At 35.1% G+C, this 8,166-nt stretch overlaps 1 long non-coding RNA gene across 1 annotated transcript in view; it reads left to right on the top strand.

Annotated features, from left to right (window-relative positions):
• The window catches only part of LOC144370323 (uncharacterized), a 38,418-nt gene that overhangs the window by 12,360 nt on the left and 17,892 nt on the right, over window positions 1-8,166 (top strand). Inside the window, exon 2 of the long non-coding RNA XR_013430301.1 lies at window positions 842-889. This is a non-coding gene — a long non-coding RNA (uncharacterized LOC144370323). The remainder of the gene's footprint in view (window positions 1-841; window positions 890-8,166) is intronic.

Genomic DNA, 8,166 nt, shown 5'->3' with positions numbered 1-8,166 from the left:
TAGTAATATGCTTTTAAACTTTGAGGAACTGCCAGACTGTTTTCCAAAGTGACTTCTTTGTTTCACATTCTCATCGGTGGTGTGCATGTGTTCCTCTGATGAAAAATGGTGCTGAGCATCTTTTCATGTGCTGATTGTCAATTTATATCTATTTTGGAAAAATATCTAGCACTATTGTCCTTTTTTATAATTGATTTATGAGAGTTTTTCTATGTTCTCAAAACCTTTATTAAATATATGATTTGCAAAATTTTTCATCCATCATATAGGTTTTCTTTTCACTTTCTTGATGTGTCCTCTGAAGAATAATTTCTAGGTAAGAGCATAATTTTGGAGGATATATCAGTCTGGATTTCTGTGAAAGTGAAGACAGAGACAAAACTCAAACAGGTGGATTTTTTGGAAGTGATCTCAGGGAGCAGGAGTAAGGGACGGGGGGATTGAGCCAGGGAAGGAGGGAAGGCCAAAAGGATGATGTGTAATTTTGGGGGACAGCCACTGGTACTAATACCTGATGCCTGAGACATTCTGAGTAGATTTATAAAATATGTTTCAGAAATCTCTATCCATGGGACAAAGATAGGATCAAGAGAATGTGAAATTTTATGCAAGAAATGTCCATTCTAATGGGTAAAAGTTTATAAAGAAGCCAGAAGTAACCCTGTGAAGAAAGTATTCCTAAAATCCATAATGATTAAGATGAAAGAAACTAGTAATTGTTGATGATTTCTAGCAATAACATGGCTCATTGGAATAGTAATTAGAAGTTAAATGATTTTGAAAACACTTATTTCTCACCGTCACTCTGTGAAGTCATAAATTGTTCCTTCTTTTTCTTCAGAGGAAGAAATGGAGGCTCAGAGAGGATGCTGTGTGGCTCCAGGAAACGGTGAGTTCTGATGACACTCAATACTTAGTCAAAGGTTGGTGAGAGAAATACCAGCACTGTACCGTCTGAAGCAAGTGCACTCTACCTGGTTCTTCAAGTCAGCAGTTTCTACACTCCTCTGAGTACAGAGGCCACACAGGCAGTGTTGAGGATTAAAGTGGGCAGAGAGGGGACAAAGAAAGGCTAAGGGAATGGCTGTCCTTTGTTCCAAATGCTCTCTTCATGTGGGGATGCCATCCTAGTAGGGCAAGATCTACCACAGGGAAACATGAACTGATTCTTATTTGAAATTTTCATATGGGAAAAAAAGTACCCCGCTAAACCTCATGGACCAGTGAAAATATATTTTTGGCCCCTTTTCTGGAGGTTTTGCATGTAGCAACTTTAAGCTTCACTGGGGAACTCTGTACCTAACACATCATTTATTCTCTTTGGTAAAACTTGTTTTATAGGATTGTGCTTTTGTAACATTGTGCTTGTGGCTTACACTGAGGTACATGAAGTGCTCATTCTTGCATTTATTCTAGGGCTATTTGGAAGACGTTATGTACTGTATTAGTCATTATGAAAACCCAAAAGGAAACAATTTTCCCTGGGCTCAGAACCAGTAATATTTGCACTTGTCATGAAAAATTTTGCTTTAGTCTAACCAACACTATACAACTTGTAAGAGATCATGCTTTTTCACTTGTCTTGCCTTCTAGAAAGTTCAGAGTTAAATTTATAGCTGATAGTAAAGTATTAGTGGTGACACATTATTTGAGTATTTACCTCATAGTGATTTTTATTTCATTTTCTGCCTCGTATGTTATCTTTACTCATTCTTGAAAATAATGTTGTATTGAATGAATTTTAAAGCATGTGTGTACATGCATACCAGGGTATAAATAATACATCTAGTAAAGGTTAGAATTAAAATTTAAATCCATAACTTCAATTCTAAGTCTTCTCTCTTTTATGACACAATTTACTCCAGTCTGTATTCTCTGAAACGATGACTAGTTGATTGGAAGGTACATGGAGTTTGTTATTTTAGTACAGCACAATCACTTCTTTTATTTTTCTTAAAAAAAATATGCTTCCATGTGTATGTGTGTGTGGGCTTAAAAAGGTATCCAGGGATTGCTTGAAGTTGATAGCCTTGTTAATTCAGTCACATTAGGGCTGTGAATTCAATCTCTGAGTTTGAAGAAAACAACTTCCTTATCTAAATTTCAGGCCCTTTTTCATTTGTTTGGATAGAAATTGTGTTCATGGGAAAGTGCTGCACATGTGTCAACATGTTTATAATTCAGTTGTGTGTTCTGGGTGCCTAGAACCAGAGGTGCTGCTTAGGACAACAGTGGCTAAGTCAATGTTACCAGGCAAGGTGAGCTGTGTAGCTGTGGTACCAGAGAGCACACGCTCTGCTCACTTACTAGGCTGTGGGCTCACTAAAGAAGTTTAAGATGCTACACTTGCTGTCACGTACTTTAGTCCTAAAGTTTCTGAAAATTCATTGCACAGCTTAAAAGGTGTACCAAAATTGTCTCTGCCTAGCCCATTATTGTATTATTAACTTATCATCCCCAAACCATTCAATTTCTTATTCTCTCTTACCTTTGGGCATTTAATTATATTTAAAACCACAGGGCTATGAAAGCTTTCCAGAGGTCGTTAGTTTAGTCTTCTGCTATCAGGCAAAAGTATATTTTTAGCATTTCTACAGCAGTAGATTTTATAACCTCCTTTGGAAATACCTTTTGGCATTTAATTGGTTCTTAACTTATACTTAGCCTACATCCTTCCAACCATGTCTTGAACATATAGTTCTTTCTGAGAAAGAAAAAAAAAATCAGTCATCTATACCAGTGTTTTAAAAACCTTGTGTGAGAATAATCAGAGGTTTTGGGTTCAGGTGCAGAGTTCCAGGGCACCAGCTTGTGAGGTGCCCCGATTTAAATATTTTTAAATATTTGATATATTTAAATATTTTTATTGTGCCCTTCCACAAATTGGAAGGATCTTGGATAGGTCTCAGATCCTGTGAAGGTCTTAAGCACTGGAGATGGATGGTTTTTTCATACTTGAAGAAACTGCTCCATGTCTTAAATCAGTGAGTCAAAGACTTTGGAATAGGATTTGCTAATTTAAATATATTTGTCTTCCTCTTGTATAATCAGATTTTATAGATCTAAAGTAGGTCCTTGGAATTAATAGAAATATTCCTGGTAATAATCATCAACAATGTTTGGGATCTATGGCATTATATCATTCCTAATCTTTTTCATATTTTTTTACTTCATATTTAAAAGATATACACAAATATTTAAAAATGTATAAAACATGTATATATCCTACTTCTTACCAGTTTTGGAGCATTTTTAAAATTCTGTATAAGTTTTAGTATATGTTTTTCACTTACATAGGTAATTCTGTGCAACAGGTTAAAAATGAAATGAAAATATACAGCAAAGTAGGAAGAATAGCATATATACCCATCACCTGTATTTAATAAATGTCACTATATTGCTGTATTTGTTTTATATTTACTTTAGCTTTAATGTTACAGATGAAATTTGAATTGTCTTTTGGGCTCTAGCTTCTTCAATGTCTATTACTTCCTCACCTATGTTGTAATTCTTAACTTAAAAAAATAGTTTTTTCCTTAGGCTTTATTTTAAAAATAAAATCTTTTCAAAATTGGCTAAAAAACAAAATAAAAAGAAAAACAAACAAACAAACAAAAAACCACGCTTCAGTTTGTGTTGTTGCCTTCTATGTATAGGTTTGGTCTTCCCTGTTAGATTAATGCCACATGGTGGCTTTGCTACTAACAATAACTCCTTACTTAATAGGTATAGAAGAATATCATTTTAATTTTATTATCATTGAGCTTAGACAGTTTTGAAACATTTTAAAATTTAATTGTTTGAATATAGAAAAACAATTGTATTGCTCAAAAATCAGAAAGTTTTAAAAGTTATATAATGTGGAGACCCTCTTTGTCTTTGACAGCCACCCCCTGCCCAAATTAATCACTGTTTGCTTTTATTTCTTTCTTTTCTTTTTTTTTTAGTTGTAGATGGATAGAATTCCTTTATTTTATTTCTTTTATATGGTGCTGAGGATCGAACTCAGTGCCTCATGCATGCTAGGCAAGAGTTCTGCTGCTGAACTACAGCCACAACCCCCTGTTTGCTTTTTGTTTTGTGTACTTCCAGAGTTTCTTTTTGAGAGTTCAAACAAATAGGAATATTTCACTAGATTTTTATTTATTCTTTCCCCTTGAGCCTCCAAAGTTGGCATATTTATTTACTGTTATGTATTAGAGTTTTTTTTTTTTGACATAGCAATACAGCTTGGAGATATTTCTATAAAGGTGCATAGAAAGGTCCCTTATTTATTTTTTTCTGCTGCATAGTATTCTGTTGCACACATGTCACTATTTACTTAACTGTTTTTTTGTTTGTATTTTTATTTGCTTATAATTTTTTATTGCCAATTTTTAAAAAAAATATTGTAAAATTTAAAGTTACCAGTCATCTCATTGAGATTTCTGGATTTTGAGTCATAAATAACCTTATAACAGAAATATCCCATATATTTTATTAATTTATTTAAAAAAAAATTTAAATCTTCGTTTCTAATTGTTAGGTGTTACAGATTTAACTTTATATTTCTGAATAGCTCCCGAATCGTCCCAACATAATTTAATTTCTTGTCTAGTCTATTTACTCTGTCTTTATTACACAGTATATAATGTAGGTATTTGTGTCAATTTTTGGTCTTTTCATGGGCCACTACAACACTGATCTTTTTATTGTTATTAAATAATATAATGTTTTAATATCTTGTAATAGTAATCCTCTTTTTTTTTTTGTTCAGTGTTTTCCTTACTATCCTATTTGATTATTGTTTATGTGAATTTCACAATCAACTCATTTATTTGAAAGGTTGATTATTTTTTGTTTGCATTAATTTGTAAATAATTTCAAGGAGAACTCAGATATGACATTAAATCTTCCTCTTCAAGAACATGGGTATCTTTCCATGGGTTCCTATCTTCTTGTCTTTTAGTATGTCTAAAGTTTTCTTAGTGATACTCTTGTAACTTTCCTACACTTAATCTTAGGAATTTTTTTTCAATATTATTATATATGGGACCTCTTATTTCATTTTTTAAAAATGGTTACTATTTTTACTTATCAAAAATATATTTCACTATTCTGCAATGAGAATTACCATCTATTGAATTTTTAATTATAATAATTACAATTTTACATTTGCAGAAGTTTTATTTAGTTATTAAAAACTCAGCCAAAGTTTTCTTCATAATATTCTGGCACTTATTATAGTTTCTGTTTGTTCTTTCATCTCCTTAAAAATGCTTACAGATTTGTCTTATAATGTTTTTTCAGTTGACAGGGATCAGTTTCACCTGTTTTTAGATTCTGTTATTCTTCCTTTTTTTCAGATGATTTAAATTTTTTATTCTGAGTTCCCCTTCAGTGGGCTACTTTTCTCCCATAGGAATTCCTCGAATCCTTGATTATGTAATATCCTACAGTAGTTTTATGAAATACTTCTGCCAGAACCTTAATATTTCAGTGGTTGTGGAGAGGTCTGTATCTTAACTTCTTGTCTTTGGGACCCCCTTACCATATAATTAGTGTAGATTGAGATCCTGAATGCCTGAGGTTTGATGTCTCATGAGTTTCTTTTAATCTTCCCCTGGAGCCTTGAACAGATGGCAAACTTTCCTGCTGTTTCTCCAGGCTTTTCTAATTCTTCATGGAACAGACAGCTCTTCAACCTCTGCATTATGCAAGGGGCTCGATTTCAGTTATTCTGCTTACTGCAGGTGGAAGTCAATCCTTCCCTTCCTGTGGGAATGTTAGCACTCTGCCCTTGTGTACCTTGGGCCTACGGTTTCTCTCAGGAATCTTAAAATTGATAAGGCAAGGATGTCCTAACTAAAGTTAAAATGAATAAGACTGTAAACCCCAGAAATACCAGAAAAGAATAATTGGTGAACATGAAGAAATTTCTCCCCATTCTTACAGGAAAGCATTATGAGAGATAAGCTACAGTGATTTTTTTTATCCAAATGAATGCCCCAGGGTTTTTGTCAATGTGTGCTCTTGCTTTAAGTAAAAGTTGATAAGGTCTGCATTTTCTTCTCTCACCTTCATTCCTTTTTATGTCAGAAGTTAATTATCCAGTCTGTGTAATTATTACCAGCACAGAGAGTCTCAGGGCCTGTAAGAGGTTCAGAATTACACATGGGCTTTTAGCAATTTACACAGTATGGGCTTTAAGCCAATTTGAGAAACTCTGAAAGCCATTATCATCTATCTGTAAAATGCCTTGCCTGTGTTTTCTGCCCTCAGAACAGTGGGTTACAAGAAGGCCACAAAGTACTGGTGAAATAATGGGATGTGCACTTCTGGGCATTTTGTATATCTCCCTTCTCTAGCTGCCCATCCATTGTGTGTTTATTGGCTTTTTCTTTTGAGAAGCTAGCTGAGCTTTTCTTTTGTTCTAGAGAATCCTATTCCAGCTGCCCATTCTCTTCAGAGTATTTCCTCCCCATAATCCAGTCATCCCAGGAGATGATTTGATTTTATTCCAAGTCCAGGCGTGCCACATCCTTATTGGCTGGGGAAGTATTGCTGAGGGATATAAATATTTTTTTTTTTCTTCTTCTCTTTGAGTCCAGGGATTAAGGGTCTCGATTTTTTTCCAGTGGTTGATTTTGAGTGTTCTTTCTCTACTCTATTGCACTTTCCTATTTTTTCCTCCAGTAGGTATTCAAGCTCAGAGTCATCGAAGCCTTTGGAAATACCATTTTTTTCTTTTTATAGTCTTTGGTAGAACGTTTCTGTCTTTTATGTGACATACAGTTTGGTTATTAAAAAACTTTTAAATAATTTAAAGTCTCTTGACAGTGATCCAAAGTAAGTTTGTACCATCTTTTCACTAGGTTATAAACAGTTGAGCTCTGCCATCTTAGAAAACAGACAGTATCACACACCAATCAACAAAGCACCACAGGAAACCTCCAATTCTTGAGTGACTGGAATTAACCAGCGCAGGCTGGGTTTGATCCAACACTAGAACTCATCACTCCTGCACATTTAGCTACAGATCTTAAGGACACTCTGCACCCTTGCATGATATATGAGAAGGAATACGTTAGGCCACTCCTTCCTTACAGATTGCTTTGCCTAGAACATGTGAGCCAATTCTGTGGCTAGACCTGCTGTGAATTAAGGGTTCAGAAAGCTGCCTTTGGTGTTCTGAAGTTGGCCCTGTTTTCCCTCAACACGGGAGACAGCTCACCTGCTGGGGAACTTGTTAGAAATGAGAATGCCCTCCTTTTTATTGACAGGGATTTTATGCATTGCATATGAACTACAGAATAAGTGGAGGAACTTTGGTTTGAGCAAAGGGGAGGGAGAAGAGGGGAAGGGGTATGGGGATAGGAAAGATGGTGGAATAAGACGGACCTTATTACCCTAGGGACATGTATGATTGCATGAATAGTGTGATCCTATCTTGTGTACAACCAGAGAAGTGAAAAATCATGCTCCATTTGTGGACAGTGAATTGAAGAGCATTCTGCTGTCATGTATAACTCATTAGAACAAATAAATCAAAAAAAAGCAGTTTTGTGGGCCTCTGAGCCTCACTAGAGATATATTTGAGGGAGAATGTGATGAGGATGGCAAAGCAGGGCCTCGTGGCTTTGGGCCACCTGCTCTGATGTGCTGATTTAATTTAAGGATATGTGGAGAAGATACTTCTCTGCTCAAGAGTACAACTTCCTGAGAGAAATATCCTTGCAGTTGGTAAGAATGGGAGCATAATTTTGAACCAAGCGCATTTACTTTGCACCAAAAGTTTCTTTCCAAGTCTGATAATTATAAGGATGTGGTTGAACTTAAAGCAGGGTTCCCTCTTCTCAGGCTGACGGGGTAAAATTGTCTATTTGGTTGATGTGAACATTACAGGGTGAGCTGCTGACACAGTCAGTCCCCAGGTTATTTCAGGAGAAGGGAGCACTGTGTCTGTCTTGTGAGATGCAGATGATCATGCACGGAAGATCATGGGTTCAGTTAAACCCCAAGGTGTTTTAAATACCCACTGCTCCTTGCCTCCCTCTTGTGGAGAACTATCAAATAATTTTCTCCAAAAGCAATTTAAGAAATAAAACATACTCTTGGTATATAAATGGGAGCTTAGTAAAATCATGATTTTACGTATTAACTTTACTAAGAAAATTCTAATTTATG

Source organism: Ictidomys tridecemlineatus, chromosome 2 (genome assembly GCF_052094955.1).
Source record: "Ictidomys tridecemlineatus isolate mIctTri1 chromosome 2, mIctTri1.hap1, whole genome shotgun sequence".
Classification (NCBI taxonomy): Eukaryota; Metazoa; Chordata; class Mammalia; order Rodentia; family Sciuridae; genus Ictidomys; species Ictidomys tridecemlineatus.
The sequence above is the reverse complement of the archived record's forward strand: the minus strand, read 5'-3'. Positions and strand labels throughout refer to the sequence as shown.